The sequence below is a fragment of the Mastigoproctus giganteus genome, chromosome 5, assembly GCF_048544385.1.
Source record: "Mastigoproctus giganteus isolate SK-2022 chromosome 5, ASM4854438v1, whole genome shotgun sequence".
NCBI lineage: Eukaryota > Metazoa > Arthropoda > Arachnida > Uropygi > Thelyphonidae > Mastigoproctus > Mastigoproctus giganteus.
This window is the reverse complement of record NC_143579.1, coordinates 200,693,247-200,715,864: the sequence shown is the minus strand read 5'-3', so window position 1 is coordinate 200,715,864 and position 22,618 is coordinate 200,693,247. Positions and strand designations below refer to the sequence as shown.

Sequence of the window (22,618 nt, the reverse complement as noted above, 5' to 3'; positions counted from 1 at the left end):
CTTGTTCTAATTTCTCAATTAGCTCTAATTTCTGTGCTACATTTAAGTTCACACGCTTTCTTTTAACTCCTCTATCACTTGATGCCATTTTAAATTGTAAGGATTGCAAAATTATTTAATAAATAAAGTCACAATTCAGAAATCACAGAAACACTCTATATACAATCTGACCGCATGATAGCTTGAGGTAGACTGAGACCGAAACAAAGTGAGTTGATAGACCTGCAGTTTAGTTCCCGAGTCACATGTTCAGCTCGCAAGTCACCGCCTGCTCTTATCTGTTATCTGGGAAAACAGCTATTTGAACATGTTTTCAGAAAGAATAAAAAACAATTTCCTGACTACAATTTGATTATAAAAATAGATAATTATCAAACAATAATGTAAATAGGTAATTATTATTAATTTTTAATTAGTAATAACACTGAAATTTTGTATAACCTAAAAAAAATAATATGGTTGAGATTAATATGTACATTAATGTATTATTATTTGTCCAGTCCATTAAATCCGAAATATCAGTGTCCATTAAATCGAGGGTTTATTGTATGTATATATATGTATATATATATATTTATTTATTGATTTATTTAATAATGTAAACTTAATAGCATATACCAGTATATAGTGTTATTATTGCATTAGGTATATAAGTTTGGTGTAGTACTTTTAATTATATTGAATTTGAATAAAAATCTTCATCCAAACCAGAGCAGCAAAGTAAAGGGCTTAAGGTAGTGAGAGTGCAATGGATAGGGGGAAGAACTGAACTTAGGGGAACTGCTATCCTCTGAATCACAGCCTTACGAAATGTACTGCTTGTTTGATGTTTGAGGAGTTAACTGGAATTGAACACGAGATTGCCAAGAGGGATGTCTTAATGTGTGTTCAATGTAAAGAGTGTGGGGGGGTATTAGACAATTCTATTTTTACGGGCCTTTATGAGAGCTTACAGATCACGGTGTGTGCCCTCAAAGGATTTAAATTGGGGACAGAATATATTGGTCCCACAGGAGCTAGTGATTCTACTAGTTGTTGGTGGTGATTCTACTGTTAGAAAAATATATTGTGCAAAAAGGACAGGTGGAATAGGACTAGAGTATGTCTGCCAGGGGCAAAAGTTGATGACATTGTACAGCAGATATCATTTTTTAAAGGCACAAAAGGTGATATTATTGTACACATTGGCACTAATGACATTAAGAATAGAAGATCTGCAGACTTACTTACCAAACAGAAATATTACAAAAAAGTCATGAGTTAGGGTTTCATGTCCAAATACAATAGGAGGGTGTATATGATGAGAATCTTGTCAATCAATTCAGCCCTGAAGAGAAGGTGCAAGGCTCATGGGGGTAGAATTTTATTCAGCATGGTCTGGGCTTTATTATTATTGGAAGGAAGCCTGAGGCTTATGCTGCACCAAGCAAAAAAAAAAATCTGAATTACCCTGAGAGAGAGAGAGAGAGAGAGAGAAGTAGAAGGGAATCACCAAGAAAGAGAAGAATGATGATATCCAGCTCAGGACCCTGGGACCAAGCTCATACTCACCAGATGTGAGCCTCTGGGGTTGCTTGTTAACAAAAGAGAGACTGCTTCTACAGGACAGGATACACTTAAATTGAAAGGGTACAAGAATATTTGCAGGGCTATAGGGGCAACATTAGGTGGGTTGGAAAATCTGGTTATCAGTAATGCTAGCTTCAGGGATACACATATTAATAGATTAAAAATAGATGCAGGCAGAGGTGAAAGTGATTCTTGCACAGCTTTCATTGGAACATGCAGCAGAATGGAACGCAAGGGGTCAGGATTTCAAGTCCTGCTGTGGATCATTATCAAACAAGTAATGTTTGGATAGGTGCATGTATACTTGCATGTGCACCAATGCTAGGAGCATTGTAAATAAATTTGATGAATTTGAAGTCATCAAATGCAGATTTCGTGGGGATATCAGAGACACGGTGTCACTCAGACACAAGGGATGCAGAATTGGAATGTGGGATTTCGATGTGTGCATAAAGGATAGACAAGATACGAGAGGGGAGAGGTTATGTTCTTAGTTAAGAAGCACATAAAATCTACGGCAGTGCATCCAGTTGACATTGATAATCAGCGCAATGTTGAGTCAGTTTTGTGTGGCATAAGCACTAGAAAAGCAAAAATGAGAGGAGTGTGTTATAGGCCAAACGACTCTGATGAGTACAGCGAAAAACTGTTCAGAGAAATATAGCAGAACAGTAAATCAGAATGTATTATAATGGGGATTTTAACTTTCCAGGTGATGACTGGAACTTGGAGGTTAGCTACTTAAACACTAGCCAGACTTTTGAGAATTTATCACATGACTGTTTTCTGCACAGCATGTTAGACGATGGAAGTAATACTCTTGATCTGGTTATCAGTAATGATTATTCATGCATTAAGAATCTGCAGATAAAGGAACCACTGGTGGCAGTGATCACAGTGTATTGATTTAGGATTTAATAAAAGATATAACTATCATCAGGAGTAAAAGGAAGAATTTTTGCTTTCGTAAAGGTGACTACAGTAGTCTCAGAGACAGTGGCGGATTTCCGCACAGGCACACGAGGCGTGCACCTGGGACCTCTTAAATCGAGGGGGCCTCAAATTTCAGGTCTCAAAAAAAAAAATTGTTTCATTTTAAATTTTTACACTCATCTTTATTACCGTTACTGAATAAAACTATAATTTTAGATAAGAAGTTAGTAAACTCTTATGTGAATATCCCTACATATTATATGAAATATCTATGCGAACTAAGTGAATCTGAAATAGAATACATATTATCATTAATGCTTAAATTAAACACTTTCAGTTTTTTCCTAGTGGAGGTAATTCCACGAGTGAAGAACCCTGTGACGACATTGCTCAAGAAACGATATTAAATTTGTTCACGGAGGCAGTTCAAAACTATTCGCAACTAATTGGGAACCAATAAGCAAGCACAGTAGTCTTTTAAAGCCTCTGAAATCACTACTGCATTGGCTCACATGTAACGGAGCATCGTCTTTTTTAATAGCTTTCGGAACTAACATTTCACTCACAAATCTGTTACAAATTACTAGAGTTTGGTGTGGTTGGTGTTTTAGTGTAGGAGTATTTTTGTTTTGTTATCAAGTAAGTATCTGTATCTTATGTATTGTTTATGTAATTATTAAAACTGAATTGTTTGACAAGGCGTGACATTTATAGCAAGTGATAACTGGGAATAAAATTAATTCCCAATTAATAAAATATGTATGAAAGAATTGCACAATCAAAATGATTAAAACTGCAACACCAAATCTAGAGCGCATGCTATAGTAAAAGCATGCACGTAGAATGCACACTGTAGTGGTACCAAAAATATTTAGAGGGGGGCCTCAAAATTGAATTGCGCCTGGGCCTTTCAAGTGCTAAATCCGCCATTGCTCAGAGAGTTTTTAAATTCTATACAGTGGGACAAACTGATGATGTTACCAACTGCAAATACCAAATAAGAAGCATTCAAGGAATTATTCATGGAAGCTACTACTAGCCTTTTCATACCAAATAAGAAACACTTAGTTGGTATGAATGATTTAGGCCTAAATGAATGTCAGACAAACTAATGAGACATGACAGAGAGGGAAAAATCCATGCAAATGCATTTAAACTATCAGTCAACACAGAAGCCAATGGTAGATATAAGCTAGTCAGTAATCAATTCACAAAGGAGGTTATGTAAGTGAAGGCAGATTACAAGAAAACTTTGAAAAAGGATGCAAAGAAAAACAGCAAAGACTTCTTTACTTATGCTAGAAGAAAGGGGATGAATCAAACTGGTCCACTTAATATCACTGGTGTGACTGTTAATGATCCTGTCAAGGTTGCTGGCAAACTGAATAAGTATTTTGCATCTACATTCACAAGAGGATTTCTTTAAATGGAAGGCGGAAGTTTATCAAACTCTAACAGGAAGCTAACTGATTTTGTAATAACCGAGAGGAAAGTGGAAGAGAAATTGAAGTTAAACATAAGAAATGCACCTGGGGTGAATGGGATCTAACCAATTATATTAAGACAGGCAGCAAAAGAGGTAAACAAACCCTTAGCCATAACTATGAGAGCATCTTTGGATTCAGAGAACATTCTCATGGACTGGAGTTGTGCAAATGTATCTCCAATTCACAAAGAGGGAATCAAAGGATGACACGAGTAATTACAGGCCTGTTAGTTTAACTTCTGTTCCAGGGAAAATAATGGAGTCACTGGTAAAAGAATTAGTGCAGGGTAACCTACATAAGACTGCAATTATACTTCAGACACAGTATGGGTTTAAGGGGAAATCTTGTTTGATCAATTTGAATGGATACTACTATGTGGTCACAAAGGAACTGGATGCAAAAAATAAGTTAGATATCACATACTCGGATTTTAGTAAAGCTTTTGATACTGTTGCACATAAAAGACTGCTGTACAAACTACAGCAGTGTGGCATTAAGGGCAAGTTTCTGCTATGGATAAAAGGATGGCTGAGTAGTGGAAGACAGAGGTAATCAATGGACAAGCTCTTTGTGAATTAATGTTATTAGTGCAGTTCCCAGGGTTTGGGGCTGGGCCCATTGTTGTTTTCTATATTTATCAATGATATTGATGAAGGCACATCAAGCTTAATGTCCAAATTTCAGATGAAAGGTTGGCAGGGTGGTAAATGACAGTAATGACGCTATATTTCTAGATCCTGTTGCAGTATGCTACTGCAACTGGATCTAGAAAAGTTAGGCAGATGGGCTAAGAAATGGCAGCTGAAGTTTAACAGTATTAAATGCAAAATACTGCATATGGTTGCAGTAGCTGCAGAGTAACATACTGTGTGGTACTCCACTCAGAGTAGTGAAAAATGAAAAAGACCCAGAGGTGATCATGCTGTCAGATATGATGTTCTCTGAGTAGTGCAGACAGGCTGCCAGGACAGCTCATGGGGTTTTGTCAATGATATACAGGAATTTTTCTAGAGGGGATAAGGTGATTATCCCACTGTACAAGGGAGTATCAAAAGTTCGTACCCTTACCTAGAAATAATAGCACTAGAAAGGTGAAACTTCACAGGACTTTAATCCTTTTCTATGTACTCTCATGTATAGTAACACATTGTCCCATCTATGGATCAATTGTTTAATGCTTTGATCATAGAAGTCTGCACTTTTTGCCTGAAACCACAATTCAACTTCACTGATGACTTACTGAGATGAATCAAAGCGGTCCACGCAGTGGTTTCTTCATTTCTCGAAACTAGAAGTCTAATGGTGCTAGGTCAGGAGAATAGGGTGGGTGCTTCAGTAGTTCGAAGCCGCACTGGGCAACAAAGTTGGTGGTGGCAACAGCTTATGAAAAGGTGTTAGCAATCTTGGAACCCATCATGCGGAGACCTTACACATAAGCAGATGGTCATGTAAAATGCTGTGGACAGACCCATAACTAATTCCCACTGCATTTGCAATGAAATGAATTGTCACACGTCTGTCATTCAGCGCTAGCTGTTCAACCTTTGCAACTGTCACTATCCGTTGGTGGCTTTCCTTCTCATGGCTCGTCAAAGACACGTACAACCACATTGGAACTCTCGTTTCCACTTTTTTTTTTTTTTTTTTTTAGTGTCATAGGATGAACAATTCTGCCCATACACAGCTTTTCATTTCTCCATCAATTTCCTGAGCATCCTTGCTCTGCAAATGCAGGAACTTGATCACTGCTCAATACTCTACTTTGTCAACCATAGCGTCCTTCCTCAGTTGCGGGCTCCACATCTGGTGTACGATCACCTACAAGAATGAAATTTCACATATTAGTTATTGAATATGTACAACTTATATTAAAAATGGCATCTTCCTACTGATATTTTTTCTAAGTCAGGGCATAAACTTTTTGATACCCCCTCATATAAGGCAATGGTCAGAATGTATACAGGTCTGGAAGCTTCATTTTAGCAAGGATGTAGAACTGCTGGAACAAGTACAGAGAACAGCAACGTGATTGGTGAGGGAAACAAAGGGTCCTCTTGCCAAAAAAGGTTTTCAGTTCTGCAAATTGCATTGTCTGGAGACTAGGTTCCTGCAAGGTGATCTGATTGAGGGTTTAAGGCTTTGAATGGATTGAGCAATGCTCATGGGATTCTTCTTCCTCTTGCTCAAAATACTCATGAGAGGGCATAAATTCGAACTGAGGAAGAACAGCTGCAGAATATATGTGCATAAATTTGCTTTTAGCCAGAGAGTGGTTGATTGCTGGGAGAAACTTCCATCTGTTGTTGTGGAAGTTGATACTGTAATAAATTCAAGAAAGAACAAGACAAACTATTGGAGGGATAGGTGAAATGGGAAGGTTTTTTTTTTTTTTTTTGATTGATGCTGTATAAGCCTACTTTCTTGCATCATCTGCTACTACTAATTGTAAAATAGAAAACTGTCATTTATTTATTGCATATTTATTGCATACAAATTTCAGAAATGTTACTGAAAACTGCTAGCCTTTATACAGTCCTTCAATATGCCACGCAATTTATCCATTGTAGCAAATATATACAGTGTTCAATAAAATACTGGATGTTACCCAGCCTAGCATGTTTCGGTTAAGAGTCTGAATGCCATGCTTGTGATGCCTTAGACAGGAGTGGCCAACCTTTATAAACTGGGAACTACTTTTTTTTTTTTTTTTTACTCGTAAGGCAATCAACTCCTGCCAAATATTTTGGCTTCCACTAATAAAAAAAATTATAATTTTTTTGCCTAAAATTTATATTTAGAGTAATAATAAAAAAAATTTGATTCTTCTTGCAGTAACAATCTGAAGATTGTTCTGATGCACACCTCTACTCATTTTGTCTACCTGCCACACTCTTCACTATGGAATAATTGTCGGCATTGACCTCCTTTGTGATCTGGTTTATATATGAGAGCTTTGGCTTTCCTCTGCTTCCCGCAACTTTCCCTTCACAACAGTTCCTAACAGACTCTCACTTCTCAACATGTGTCCAATTAACCCACATCTTTCCTCTTCTGTCTTGCAAAAGATTCTTTCTTCATGAGTCCATACTAATACAGTCAGTCCTCGTACAACACGTGTTTACACCATATGAATAAAAACACACACGATTTATAAATAGAGGAACGATATTGTATATAACACAAATCGAATTCGCTTATGCACGATTCGCCTTTGTGTTTACAAGAAATGACAGTCGAACGCGGAATCACCCCAACTGAACACAATATAGGAATGAAGAGAAGATTCTGAAAATGTATTTATGTTTTTTTATATCAGTGAAGGGGAAACACATTTCACCATAATAACATAAAAACCCACACAATTCCAGCTATCGGTATTATCGCAAATGCAATTAGATCGAGTTTACTACCAGTTTATAACAGATTCCACTAGCAGAAATGCAACTGGAAATTGTTTTATGGTAGTAACCCCCAGCCAGCGGTAAACTGGGTCTAAAAATATTGGTTGCCAGGAGACAAAGGGGGCCCACCCTTTGTGTAAAAAGGGGGCCCACCCTTTAATAAAAATGATTTTATTAACATTTTTTTATTAAAATAGTAATACAACGAAAATTTTAGTTGCATACAGTAATAATATTGGAACTTCTATTATATTTTCAAGCTACTAAAAGGTCATTAACATTTTTAACATATCGTCTAATGTTATTGCAAGGGGGCCCACTTGCCATTGGGCAAGCTGACACCCTGACCAATCCACCACTGCCCCCAGCAATGTGCTTTAGTAAAATGTGAGCTAGTGGGGTGTTAATAGTATGTCTCTGCCTTTACAGTGTTGTTTATTCGGTTGCTTCACACGTGCTGCTTTGTTTATGTGTATCAAGCGTGGCTCCTCATTTTGTAATTGCGCTTTATTCCCTAAAAATGAGTAAAATACTTAAAAGGTGTGAAAAGGAAGCGTCCTGTTGAAGACACTACAGGTTCAGAGAGAAAAAGGAAAGCAATATCGATAAACAGAGGCGGACTGAGTCAAAAATTCTTACCCGGGAAAATTTGTAGTGGCCTCATACTAGCATTTATGGCCAAACTCACACTGGCCCCGGAACACACTGGGGTTTCCCCGGTAAGGCTTGTGGCCAGTCCGCCTCTGTCGATAGAGAAAAAATATTAAATTGTGAAACACTTTGAGCAAAATGAAAGACCATGTGATACTGCACGTGTACAGGCCTAAATGAGGCAATGCTGAGAATTAGAAAGAATGCAGAATTCATAGCAGGAACAACTCAAAGTGTAATTAAAATCCATTAGATCAAGACACAAAGAATTGGAAGAGATGGAACGGTTGTCATCTATTTGGATAGAAAATTAAACAAAAAACAATAATTTTTTGCTTACAATACAAAAAACAATAATTTTTTAGAAGCAAAAGCATTGGCAATATTTTATTATGTAATAGTCGTATTAAAAAATATGTAAGTATTTTATTACGGTTATTTATTGTGTTTGGTAATGTTCTGGTTACAAATTTGTGTTCAATCTTGGGTGGTCGGCAACTAACTCTATTTTTCCCATATAGGGCCTGTTGTTTATATTGCACAATTTTGCATTTTTTTTTTTTTTTTTTTGATTTGGTAGTTGTTGGCGCATCGGCTTCTGTGGCCATATTGCACCTCCCAAGGTTTTTGCAGTACTTTGATCCAAGCCCGAGGCGGGAATCGAACCCGCGACCTTTGGGTTGCCGGGCAGGTACTTTACCCACTCGGCTACAATTTTGCATTGCACGAGGGTTTCTAGGAACACATTGTGCTATACGAGGACTGACTGTAATTCATTTTTAACTTTATCAGCCCAGGGGTTTTTCAGTAATCTCCTACAGTACTACATCTCAAATGCCTCTAGCCTTCTCTTCTTCACAACTCCTGGAGATCAGATCTCATATCCATATAAGGGTATAATCCATACATAGCTCTTCATAAATTTCTTTCTTAGACTTACCATGTTAGCAGTTAAGAGCTGCTCTTTCCTAAGAAAAGCTAGTTTTGTTTGGTTTATTCTGTTGATAATTTCTTCTCTGCTTTTTCCCTTCTGCCATTATCTTGCTTCTTAAATTATTCCATTTCCTGGATTCCACTTATTCCATTTTCCCATTATGTATCACAATATTCACTGCTACATTCCAATACCTTAGTTTTATTCATGTTTAGTTTCAAGATTGTATTTTGTTTTTAGAATTATGTTCATTTTCCTCAAAACTCTCTGTAGAAATTCTTGATTATTAACTATGGGTATGTCAGCTAAAATTGAAGCTTATTAATTGGTTTCCATTAATTTTTATATAACTATCCATCTTTTTTCTCTCTCACTTGCTTCATTCTCTTCAACGTACAGGGTGTGTCCAAAACTGGGTTTCCAAATTTTTTCTTGTAAAATGCAAAAGATACAAAAATGAAACATAAGTCATTTTTCAATACAATCCTCCAGGAGTGATACACATTTTTTGTCTTTTCTTTCAAGTGTGAAAGCAACTGCAAAAGTTTGTTTGGAGGTATGTTTAGTCCATTGGTGGATAGCACAGCAGCTACTTGTTGGCTAGAAAAAGTTCTGCCATGGAGGGCATCCTTCATCGCTGGAAACAAACAGAAGTCAGGTGACTTCTGTTTGTTTCCAGTAAGGTAGGTGAGTATGGAGGATGTGGGATAAATTGGGTGTAAGGTCAGGTGAGTATGGAGGATGTGGGATAAATTGGGTGTAAGGTCAGGTGAGTTTGGAGGATGTGGGATAAACTCAATTTTGTTTTCTGTAAAAAAATTTTGCACTGTAGCAGCAGATCATTGTTCCAATGGAATCAAATGTGATTTGGTCCATGTGGACATTTCTCCTCAAATGCTAGGAGAAACTATTTCTTCAGAATCTTTTGCAGAAGTTTCCTATCACTGTAGTACCCTTGAGAACACGAGGTATAATGATTATTCCAACAACATCCAATAAAACAGCAACCATCATTTTCTCCGCACTTGTGGCAACATGGAACTTTGAGTAGCAGCGACTCAGAAAACTTTCACTGGGCAGACTGACATTTGGTTTGAACTTGCAACTAGTAATTTTTGTTTGTTTCCAATGGTGAATAATGCTCTTTGTAACAGAAATTTTTCTAGCCAGAAATCAGCTGCTTTAACCATTTACCAGGAGGGGTTGGGTGGGGGGGTCAAACACACCTCCTAACAAACCTTCCCTTAAGTATCCATAGCTTGAGAAAAAAAAGTTGTAAAATGACTTACATTTCATTTCTGTATTTTGTGTATTTTATGTCAAATAAATCTGAAGAACACACCTCATATATGTTAAATAGCACTGGAGAACATATCTATCCTTGCCTTATGTCATTTCCTATTACTGCTATTTGATGTTTGTATAAATTTAGTATTATTCTTCTATCCTTAAAATTTAGGCCTATTTTTTTTTTTTTTTTAAGATTGAAACATCATGTTCCAATTAATGTTATTGAATGCTTTTTCTATGTTAATGAATGCCGGGAAAGCAGATTATTGTTTTCCATTAAGTATTTCATTTAGTAGTCTAAGGATTCATTTAGTAGTCGAAAACATAAGCAAGAGAATACTTCTCTTGCTTCCTCTGTTTCTTCTAAATCCAAACTGGTTTTCAGAGAGAGATTCTCTTCTATTATATGTTCATCAATTCTTCTTACAATATCTTGTAATCATGTGTAATTAAATTAACTGTTCTATGATCTTCACATTGATTTGTTTTGTTCTCTTTTGGAATTGGAATTAAGCTTTTCCCAAAGTCAGTGTGTTATGTCACTTTCATGAATACTGTTTACAATCTTAATTAGTTGTAATTTGACTACTTCACTCAGGTTTTTAAAGATCTCCAAGGGAATACTGTTCCAGCCTAGTTCTTCATCATTCCTTAGTTCATTTGAAACTTTGTCAAATTCTGCTCTGAGAATGCTCATCCTCATCTCACCTTTTTTAACTATCTTCTCTGGTTCTAGGGTGTTCTCCTCCAATTGTTGTCCATCATATAATTCTTTAAGATATTCTTTCCATCTATGCACAATACTAAAGTCTTATATGAATATGTTACCTTCTTTTTTTCTTATTGCATAATTCTTTGATTTCCTTCCTTGGAAAATTTTTTTTAATGAGCCTGTAAGTTTGATCATATTTTCTCTAGTTTTTTTTATTCATTTCTTTACAGATCCCTTTCAGCTATTCCTCCTTTGCCTTTTTAACTTCTCTGCTGGTCTGGTTCTATTCTGCAGTTTACTATATTTTTCTGTTCCCTCTTCATCTGTGGTTAGTGTACTCATATAACCATCTCTAACCTATCAGGTCCATGATATGTTCTGTTATCCAAGGTTTTCTTTCTTGGACTTTCATTTATACCCAGACACTCCCTTGCTCCTTCTCTGATTATACAAGGGTTCAGGGACTGACTTTATATCATGAAATTGAGACATCAGCATGGTCAGTGACCCATTTAGACATAGTAATGCACAAATCACCCAATTATTTGTGGTCAAGCTGAATTAGCACAAACAGAACAGGTATCTTATGTATTTTGTCACATTTTAAAAAGAGTGATTTTTCTGAGCAGCAAAATTTTATTTCAAATTAGAAAAAAGTGCAAGTGAATTCCATGAAATGCTCAAAGATGTTATGTGCTGTTCAAGACATTCATAGATTGCATAGTTTAAAGAGAGCTACTTATCTGTCAAAGATGGTCCCTGCTCTGGCCACCCTCAACTTCAAACACCAATGATTCAATTACTTATGTTTGTGATCTGATCAGGAGTGACTGAAGTTCAATTATCTGCAAAACTGCTAGTAAAACTGGTATTTCTTATGGGACATGTCAATAATTTTTTGACAAGATTTGGGAATGGGACATTTCAGCCATGTTTGTGCCTCGATTCCACTGATGATCACAAAGCATGGCAAGTTTGGCATGACAGGATCTTTGTCAACATGGTGCTGCTAACCCACACTGTTTCTTTCATCAATAATGGCGATAAATTGTGAGTATAGGGCTCATCATCATCTGTCATAGTTCTGCTATTCCACGGATCAACATATGAAGCCTCATCACCAATGCACTGTCTGCGTACTTCTCTCCATTATTGATTTCACTCCAGTTTCCTCCCCTCAATGACATTGGTGTTCATCATGTCCAGCTGCCACTCATTCTTGCTCTCCCCCCTTGGTCTTTTGTCACTTAAATATAAATCGAACATTCTTTTCTTGGCAAATGCTTCTGGTTAATCATCTTGACATGCCCAAACCATTTCAAATGGAATCTTTCAATCCTATTCTGGAGTTTTCCAACCCGAATTCTCTCCCTAATCACATCATTCCTGATTTTGTCGCATCTTGTCTTTCCAGATATGCTCCTCACAAATCTCATTTCTGCCCCCTGCATTCTGCTTTCACCCTTTTACCTCATAGTCCAAGTTTCAGATGCATATATCACATTTGGTATGTAATAGGTCTGATATATAGCCTCCTTACACTTCAGTGGTATGTTCTGTTCCAGATAAGATCTCTTGTCTGCCTATAGAAATTCCCACCTGCTTGTATTCTTCTACTTATTTCTTCGTCTATCACTCCAGTCTTTGTAATGGTACTTCCTAGATAGTTCAAGTTGTTAACCATTTTTAGTTCTATCCCTACCATTGTAATGTATTCGTCAGGCTCGCCACTCCTCTTTAGAACCATTACTTCACTCTTCTCCTGACTGAAAACCAGTCCAAATTCATTGGCCATACTAGCCCACATATCAACTTGCCATTGCACTTTTTTTCCTGCTCTCTCTCCCCCCATATGCAGATTGTCATCTGCAAAGAGCACGACTTTCACCTAGTCTTGTCAAAATTGTTCTGCCACTCTACATTACACATAATTCATGAAAGCTATGAACAGTAGTGGTGACAGGACACCTCCTTGCTTCAAACCTGATGTTATTTCAAAGCTCTCCATCAACCCCATCACTGTTCTTACTTTGCTCACTGTGTTGGTGCACATATTCTCAATTCTCTCCACAAGATGTTCCTCTATCCCCAAGTTTCTCAAAACCTCCCACACTTTCTCTCTCTTTACGGCATCAAATTCTTTCTTTACGACAAAAATGCCACCCATAATTCTTTGTGTTCATTACATTTTTCCATCAGATGCAGAAAATTAGATCTACTATCGATCTGCCAGGCCTAAAGCAATACCGTCCCTCAGCCATTCTATTTTCAATCAGATGGGCGAGTATAGGGCTACGACCCAGAAACAAAGGCCCAGTACTCTCAATGAAAAATTGTCTCCTCAGAGGCCTGAAAAAGAGGGATAATCTTGATCAAATATGAAGATCTTGCTTGTGGCATTTTTTGACTCACAGGACAATGTTCATTATGAATTTGTACTGCATGATCAAACAGTAACCAGGAATACTACAAAATGCTATTTTTGAATACAGTTCTATGGCTGTTGTTGTTATTTGGTTTTTAGGAGCATTAGCAACTAAGGCCATATTGCTCCGGGAATATGCGGTGGTCATTCCCTGACCTTTCCGCATCCTCCGTATTTGGTGGCGATGGGCTCGAACCCCGGTCTAATCAAGAAGCGTGTGCTACGCGCTGCTGCTCCTTCCCACCTGGCTACGGAGGCACAGTTCTATGGCAATTGCACAATGGTTATCTTGGGGAAAATGGCCCGAAGGGTTTCAGGGAATTAGCACGTACATCATGACAATTCTCCTGGCCACTTGGCACTTTCCATTCAAGAATTTCTTACTAGCACTCCATCACTGTGGTCCCCCATCTGCCATACTCAACTGATTTAGTTCCCTATGATTTTTTTTTTTTTTTTTTTTTGTTTCTCAAGATTAAAGTCCCCTTGAAAAGTCATCACAGATTTACAATGACTAAGGAAATTATTCAGAATACAGTACAACTACTATTAACAATTCCAAAAGACGTCTATCAGGAATGCTTGCAGAAGTTGTAATGGCACTGGAATTAGCATATACAGTGTCAAGGAGATTACAATGAAGGTAATTCATCTAAATAGCCAGTAAGCTCCATCATTTCCCAAATATCAGTTCAGGTGTTGAATTTTTTGATCACACTGACTTGTATTTCTGACTTGATTCTGCCTTCAATATTTGTGGTTCTGCTATTTTTATTCCTCCCACCTTGGATTCTTCAATTTTTCTAGTTCCATCATGGTGGCTTATATATTTTTTTTAATTTAAGAACATGTTTCATTATAATCATATTAGGATCACTATCAATACACTGTTATAACTTTTGCACCACTTTACTTTATTTTATTTCTAAATCTATATTTCACTAGAATATAGTATATTCAGTATCTTCCTATATCTCCTGGCATTTTCCAAGTATATCTTTTTTTATGCTATTTGACTATTATTTTAGCAATACTCAGTTCATGTTGTTCACAAAATTCAACCAATCTTTCTCCCCTCATTCTTTCTTCCCACAATTGTCCTTCAGTTTTCCATCATGACCTTCACTCATCACATTTCAGTTTCACATTATCATTAGATTTTCACTCCTTTAACTCTTCAGCACTTTTCTGTTTTCATACATTTCTTCAGTTTGTTCATAGTTATATTCAGACGTTGGCATATAAACTTGCATGATTACTATGATCATTTGATATCCCTTCACTTTTGCCAGAATGATTCATCGTGTTGTATATAGCCTTCTATTCTTTGGCCCCATTCTTTCTTTAAAATAATGCCTACTCCTGCTCTCCAGTAGGATCTCCAGAATATGTTATCCTAAACTCACCACACCAGAATTCTCCTTAATTGGGCCATCTCGTTTCACTTATTCCCAATATGTCTGTATTTAGTCTCTACACTTTATCTTAAGGGTTTCTAGTTTTCCACATTGTCATAATGTTCTTACTTTTCAAATGACCATTCTTCTACAAGGTTTCCACTGGCTAATGACAGAATAAGCCTTGCCACCTCTTCTGTCACTTTGGGAATTTGAGAGAAAGCAATACTCTTGATCCAATTATCAACAGCAACTCTTCGTGTATTACAAATCGGCAGATAAAAGACCCGCTGGGTGACATATATATAGCCTTCTATTCTTTGGCCCCATTCTTTCTTTAAAATAATGTCTACTCCTGCTCTCCAGTAGGATCTCCAGAATATGTTATCCTAAACTCACCACACCAGAAGTCTCCTTAATCGGGCCATCTCATTTCACTTATTCCCAATATGTCTGTATTTAGTCTCTACACTTTATCTTAAGGGTTTCTAGTTTTCCACATTGTCATAATGTTCTTACTTTTCAAATGACCATTCTTCTACAAGGTTTCCACTGGCTAATGACAGAATAAGCCTTGCCACCTCTTCTGTCACTTTGGGAATTTGAGAGAAAGCAATACTTTTGATCCAATTATCAACAGCAACTCTTCATGTATTACGAATCGGCAGATAAAAGACCCGCTGGGTGACAGTGATCACAGCATATTGATGTAGGATTTACTTCAAGACATAACCACTGTCAAAGGAAAGGGAAGAGCTTTTGCTTTCATAACTGTCTGAGACTATAGTGGTCTCAGACAGTTTTTAAATTCTATGCAATGGGACCAACTGTTGATGTTACTAACAGCATATTATATTCTAAATGCCAAGAATTCATGTCAGTAATCATAAAAGCTACTAGGCTTACTATACCAATCAAGAGATAATGTTCAAGGCTTAGGCCTAAATGGATGTCAAATGTACTCGTGGTAGAGAAGAAAAATGCATGGAGGCATATAAATTAGTGATACAGAAAACAAGAGTAGATATAAACTAGTCTGCAATCAAGTCACAAGGGAAGTTAGGCAAATTAATCTCTGGCAAAGAATGTAAAAAAAGTACCAAAGATTTCTTTATGTATGTAAACACCAGAAGGAAGGGGATAAATCGCATTGGTTTAAGTGTTGATGATTCTGCTCAGGTAGCCGACAGACTGAATTTATATTTTGCAACTATATTCACACAAGAGGCATTTTTGTCTGCTGTGAGAATATAGACAGGGTGGATGGAATGTAGATGCACGTGGGGATGCCAGAAATTTATCAAATTCTAACAGGGAACTAAATTATTTTGTGATAACTGAGAGGGAAGTGGAAGAGAAATTATTGAAGCTCAACATAAAACACTGAGGATGGATCGGATCTATTCAATTATAATGAAGGAGGCAACACAGAAGGTAAGTACATCCTTAGATTCAGGGGAGGTCCCAATGGACTGGGATATACAAATGTATCCCCAGTTCATAAAGGAGGATGAAATGGTGCTATGAGTAATTCCAGACCTGTTACCTTGACTTCTGTTCTAGGGAAAAGAATGGAGTATCTGGTTAAAGAAGTAAGGCAGGGCTATCAAGACAGTTATAGTGCAGTCACGGAATGGATTTGTTAAAGGGCAATCATATCTGACTAATCTGATTGGATACTAAGATGCAGTAACAAAAGAACTGGAAGCAAAAAATAATTTTGATGTTACATACTTGGATTTTAGGAAAGCTTTTAATAGTATTAACATCAAACTGGAGCAGTTTGGCATTAAAGACAAGTCAGTGCTATGGATGGTTGAGCAGGAGAAGACAGAGAATAGTTATCAATGGGCACTGCTCTTCATGAATAAGGTTGTTAATAAAGTTCCAAAGAGTTCAGTGCTGGGTCCACTGTTGTTTTCTGTGTTTATTATGATACAAAGGTTAGCAGGTTGGTTAATGATAGTAATCATAATCTAGTTACATGATTTTTGTCTGGTGCTGTATAAGCTTGCTTTTTTTTCATCATTGCTACTAATAATAATTTGGAATGGTCTATCTCATACTCAAAATTTATGTGAAGGGGGGAAATCACCATATTTTCCTTTTTTCTAAGATGCTATTCTTACAGATGGCTTGAATAAGTATTGGCACAGAAAGTACAGAGAGTACATTCACATACTCAAATGGGTTGTAGCATTAACTGTAATGGGGAGGCTCCAATTCACCACATCTTTGATGTCTGTCTGCTCAGTCACAAAGATAATTTGTACTTCGTTAGCTTTCAACTCACTTCTACAGCATAGACAAGTATGGGAAGGTTTAATTTCCACAATTTACAGTAATACAGAATTAGCTGCATTGCAGTCTTCTAAATTGACCATTAACACATTCGCTGCCAGAATGTAAACTTGTGTCAAAAAAAAAAACTGCAAATGTCATGCCTTAAAGCAAATATGCATCAATTCAATTGTGGTCAATAAATGAACATAAGAAGAAAAGGCATATGAAATGAACAACTGATCGATATTGGCACTGATTGAACCATGGGTTATTTGCATTATGGCTGGGATTTCGTTTAGCATCAATTGCACTGTCTAGAGAGCACTATAAAAACTCTATACTTGGTTCACAGTTTCATATGTTCTTTGATTATGTTGAAGTTATTTTATCTAGTTTAGTATTTTAGAGATGTTAGAATGCTACAAACAACAGATTCCAGTGTTACGTGGAGTGATGATTCTTCACAGATAAATAAAAATATATATAAAAATAAATAAATAAAATAATAAAAAAATATTATGTTACAAGGCGCATTCAATAAATAATTGAATTTCAATGATTCATGATTTATCATGTTCCTACATATCTCAACTTGAATCATACTAATTTTGATCCCACTATGTTTTTAGGTTATGCTGCTGTAACAGAGAGAAGAAATACACCTGTATCAAATTATGGATTTGCTGAAATTGGAGCATCATTCAGTCTTCAAGTTTCTCACCAAAGAAGAAAGTTTCCAAACTGTGGAAACCCTTGTACTAAATGATAGACATTTAAAGGTGTCCCAAATCTCTAAGGAATGTGATATATATCTGAGGGAACACCATTCTCCATGAATATTTGTGGATGAACAAGGTAAGTGCAAGGTGGGTTCCCAGATTTCTGACCCCTGTGCAGAAGAGATTACAGTATTGTGAGAATTTAGAGCTTTATGGAAGGGATCCTTTCACCTCCAGAATTGTTATGGGTGATGAAACATGGGTTTATCACTGGGATCCTGAGACCAAGCAAGAATCAATGCTGTGGAAGCACAAGGGTTCTTCCCACCCAAAAAATTTCGGACACAACCTTCAGCTGGAAAGATTATAGCCACCATTTTTGGGATGCTGAGGGAATTTTGTACAATCACTACTTGGAATATAAGCAGACAATCATATGCATCTGTACTGTACAACCGAAGGGAGGTGATAAAGAAAAAATGCAGTGGAAAACTTTTCAAAGGTGTGCTGCTTCTTCACAACAACACACCAGTGCATAGGTCACATGCTGTTGCTTTGAGAGACTGATGCTACATAACTTACCCATCCACCATGCTAAACACAAACTCTACGTAACACTCACGACTAACTTAGTAGTGTTCATGCTTCTTCACAGTGATACTTCGCGGGTTTCTGCAAAAAAAAAAGTGTGGATTCTGGATCCCAGTGATTATGTTCCAACAAAATGGAACAAAAGTATTGAAGTTCAGGGGAGTTACACTTAAAAATAAAAACAGATTTTTGCCTCTATCTCATTTCCTTCATAGGTAGGAAATGAGACAGAGGCAAACCCCTCACAAAAATAAACAGAAACACACTCTCACAAATATCAACAGCAGCAAACATGTTAACTGGGCAAAGTTTCTTAGATTAGTAATTGATAACTAAAGTACACAGAAAATAATTAAAAAATAATTAATAAGAAAACAATACTGGGTGAAAAACATGATATTACACTCTCATCAACCATAATGTGTACAGTAAATGCTTTCCAAATTTCACTAGAAGTCTAGAGGAACTTAGAGTAAAAATACACTGGTGTGCAAAAGGTAAGGACCAACACTTTTCTAAAGGTTACAATCACAAAATCAAACGAAACAGCCTGTGGCGATTTGCATATCTGTGACTGTTCAGTAGAAAGCTGGTGCACATGCAAAAAACTGAATCGTGAAGAGAGGGCTCACATAAACAGATAAAAGCAGCAGTTCAGCAGTTATGTGCAAATTATCGAATGGTGAGCACGATTGTTACAGATGTTGGATTGGTTTCATACAGTGCTACAGACAACAAAATGGCCAGTAGACAACATCTGGATGACTTTACCCAGGGTTGAATAATTGGGAAGCTTGAAGTGCAAGGAGTGTGGCTGCAGAGTTCGGTATTGCTCATAGCATCGCCTCACATGTGTGGTCGGCCTTCAGAATGACAGGTACAGCTGTTCGAAGGACCAGTGGTGGTCGTCCACAAAAAACAACACCCAATGATGACCGCTATATACTCCTACAAGCCAAGAGGGACTGACAAACCAGCTGCACAGGACACAGGATATCGTGGTTTAATGTGGCCAGGCGACTCCACAAAGGTGGACTGTTTGCCCGACAGCCAGTATGCTGTGTCCCTTTAACACCTGCCCATTGGAACCACCGTTTACAGTGGTGCATTGAACACAAGGATTGGACAGCAGTGCAATGGGGTAAGGTACTCTTTACTGATGAGAATAGATTCAGTCTCAGCAGCGATTCTGGACATCAGCTAATCTGGAGAGAGGTTGGCACATGGTATCACCCCACAAACATCGAGGTGTTCTCATCTGGGGAGGTGTTATCTTGGATGGACATACACAACTCCAGATACTGGAAGGTGGTACTGTTACCGGTGCACACTACTGTACTGAGGAAATCCTTTCTCATGTGCTTCTGTTCCGAGGTGCCATTGGCCCCGAGTTCGTGTTTATGGATGATAAAGTCACACCCCATCACACTGCAGCTGTTGATATGCTTTTGGAAAGTGAGGATATTGTTCGCATGGACTGGCCTGCCCGTTCACCAATCTATATTCCATCGAACACATATGGGATGCTCTGGGGAGATGCCTAGCAGCACATCCACACCCACCAGAAAATGCTCACCAGCTGACGATGCTGCTGACAGAGGAATGGACGATGTTACTGTAACTAAAGATTGGAAAATTAAAGTATGGATGTATACAATTCATTTCAATGCCTGCAATGAAATATAACCCTACAAACTTTATTTTATAAATCTTAATCTTTTTAATGTGACTCATTTTCAAATTATAAATCTTATATCTTTTTTCGCTCCTTTTCAAATAAAGTGCTGTTTATTTGTACTGAACTACTTTCAAATAAATAGCACTTCCATTTTGCTATTTATTAAAAATATTTATTTAATTTAAAATAAATATTTTAAATAAATAGCAAAATAAATTTATTTTAAATTTATTTATTTATTTAAAAGAATGTATGACAGCCCAATAGCTGTTTCACTGGTACTCCATCTATCCATCCAAGAGTAAGTGGACACCAGACATTATACACAACTTTTGTCTTTTACACTATCTAAAAGGATGAAAATTTTCTTTCTCTTCTACATATTTTCATTGAGGTGGGCTTGTTTCAATATATCGCTTGCGAGTAACCTTGTACAGAAGAAGTTACACTACAATCTATGATTTATGAGAAGCCTACTTTTCATCATCTAGAAATATCAAAGATTTTACTATTTTGCATTTTGAAAAAAAAAAAAAAAAAAAATCACTGATATTTTCTCAGAAAAGAGTGTTTCTGAATCATTTTCTAATGCTGATTTCAAAAATGACTTTCGTTTGTTTCTGTCACATCAAGTTTCTTCAAAAATCAAAAAAAAATTTGATTTTTCACAAATTTTTATTAATTTTGGCAGAATTTGTACACTGAAATTATAACAAAATGCTACTTTTACTAGACTTTTCTATTTAAATAGATGTTGAAAACAATATTAAAAAGGCCAGTGTGGTAAAAAGCCCACTAAACACTCACCTCTCATTTTAAAAACTAATCTACGATGGGTCAAATCTTTGTTTCTTTGATTTTCTTGCAGATCTTTCTGCTTTACAGTCCCTCTTCAGCATCCAACAATAGTTGGCCATTATAATGACATTTCACCTCCCTTGGTACCTCATCTCTATGTCTTTAATGTCTTGGTGAAACCTCTCACCCTGTTTTCACTAACATTTCCTAGATTTTCTGGGAAGTAGTTGATGTAGGAGTGTAAAAAATGTACCTTGACACACATGTTTCAGCCCAGCTTCTTGAATTTTGCCAACATATTTTAAACTATATTCTTGTTTATACTCCGGCACAACCAGCAGGCCAGTGGAGTTTAAATAAATCGATCAATACAAATGTTAATCATATTTAGCAGTCATGGGCCCTTGTCCACTCAAAGAGCATGCTACTGCACTCTCACTCCTGACCACTCGGCTAGTCTGGATCCTTGTATTTCCTTAAGCAGTTCTCAACAACAGACAAGAAGCTAATCTGTATCAGTTTTTCTCTTTTATTCATAGTTCCCTCAAAATCTCGGTCCTTCATCAGTTTGCAAATTTGAGGTCCAACAAAAATACCTTGTTGCAGCTTCTCCTGGGTGATTGTTGGGAATTCAGTACAACGGTAGTTGAAGCAGAAATCTTCCTGAGGCAATGCTTTCACAAACTGTTTCATCAAACCCAGTTTGATGTGTAAGGGTGAAAGTAGGACAGTATTGGGGTCTACCAGTGGTTTATGAACTATGTTCCTTGATCCAGGCAACAAACTGCCCCTCTTTGGGCAGATCTTGACATCCCAGTGCTTACTCCTTCTCCAACTCCTTCCCATTCACACAAAAAGCAAGCCATTCTTGTGTAGTTAGATTGCCATCCAAATAACATTCTTATTACTTTAAAGTCAGCAAAAACAACCAACCATTTCTTCATACTAGTCAACAACTTCAAGTTCTCATATCTTTCTTTCAAATGATTAGTCAGCTACTGGAATTGACCGATATTTATATCCATTGTGGAGCAACACACCTTTCAGACTCCTCTTTGATAAGTCAATAAAAAGTCTCCACTATGTAGGATTATAACTAATTCCTAAATAGTTCATTAAGTAATTTATATTACTGCAAAAAAAAATAATAAAAATAAACCATAGAATGTCCTCAGAAAAGTAGGGAACTAGTTTCTCTCTCTCTCTCTCTCTCTCTCTCTCTCTCTCTCTCTCTGTGTGTGTATGTGTGTGTGTGTGTGTGTGTGTGTGTGTGTGTGTCATGAGAAAAATGTTCCATGTGCTAGAAGATTTTTTGACTTAAATCTAGAACCAAGGAGTTCTGTAGATTCCTTTATATATCCAAAATAAACAAAATACACATTTTTTTTGCAAATTCTGTAATACCTTGTCTTTGCTTGAACGAGTACAGAGAAGGGCAACAAGATTAGTGAATGGAACAAAGGGTTGCTCTTACGAAGAAAGGCTTAAGTTTTGCAAATTACAGTGTCTAGAGACTAGGCACCTGCGAGGTGATCTGATTGAGGTGTATGAAGCCTTGAATGGTTTGAGCATGCTCAATGCCGATGGGATTTTTTCTCTTGCTCAGAATAATCACCTGAGAGGGCATAAATTCAGATTGAGGAAAGACAGATATAGGATAGATGTGTGGAATTTTGGCTTTCGCCAGTGGGTAGCTAGTTGGTGGAACAGACTTCCATCCTTTGTTGTGGAAGTTGATCTAAATAAATTT

General features: G+C 37.0%; 1 protein-coding gene across 7 annotated transcripts in view; it reads right to left on the bottom strand.

Moving 5' to 3' along the window:
• The window catches only part of LOC150086003 (vacuolar protein sorting-associated protein 37B-like), a 198,650-nt gene that overhangs the window by 81,965 nt on the left and 94,067 nt on the right, over positions 1-22,618 (bottom strand). The window lies entirely within an intron of this gene.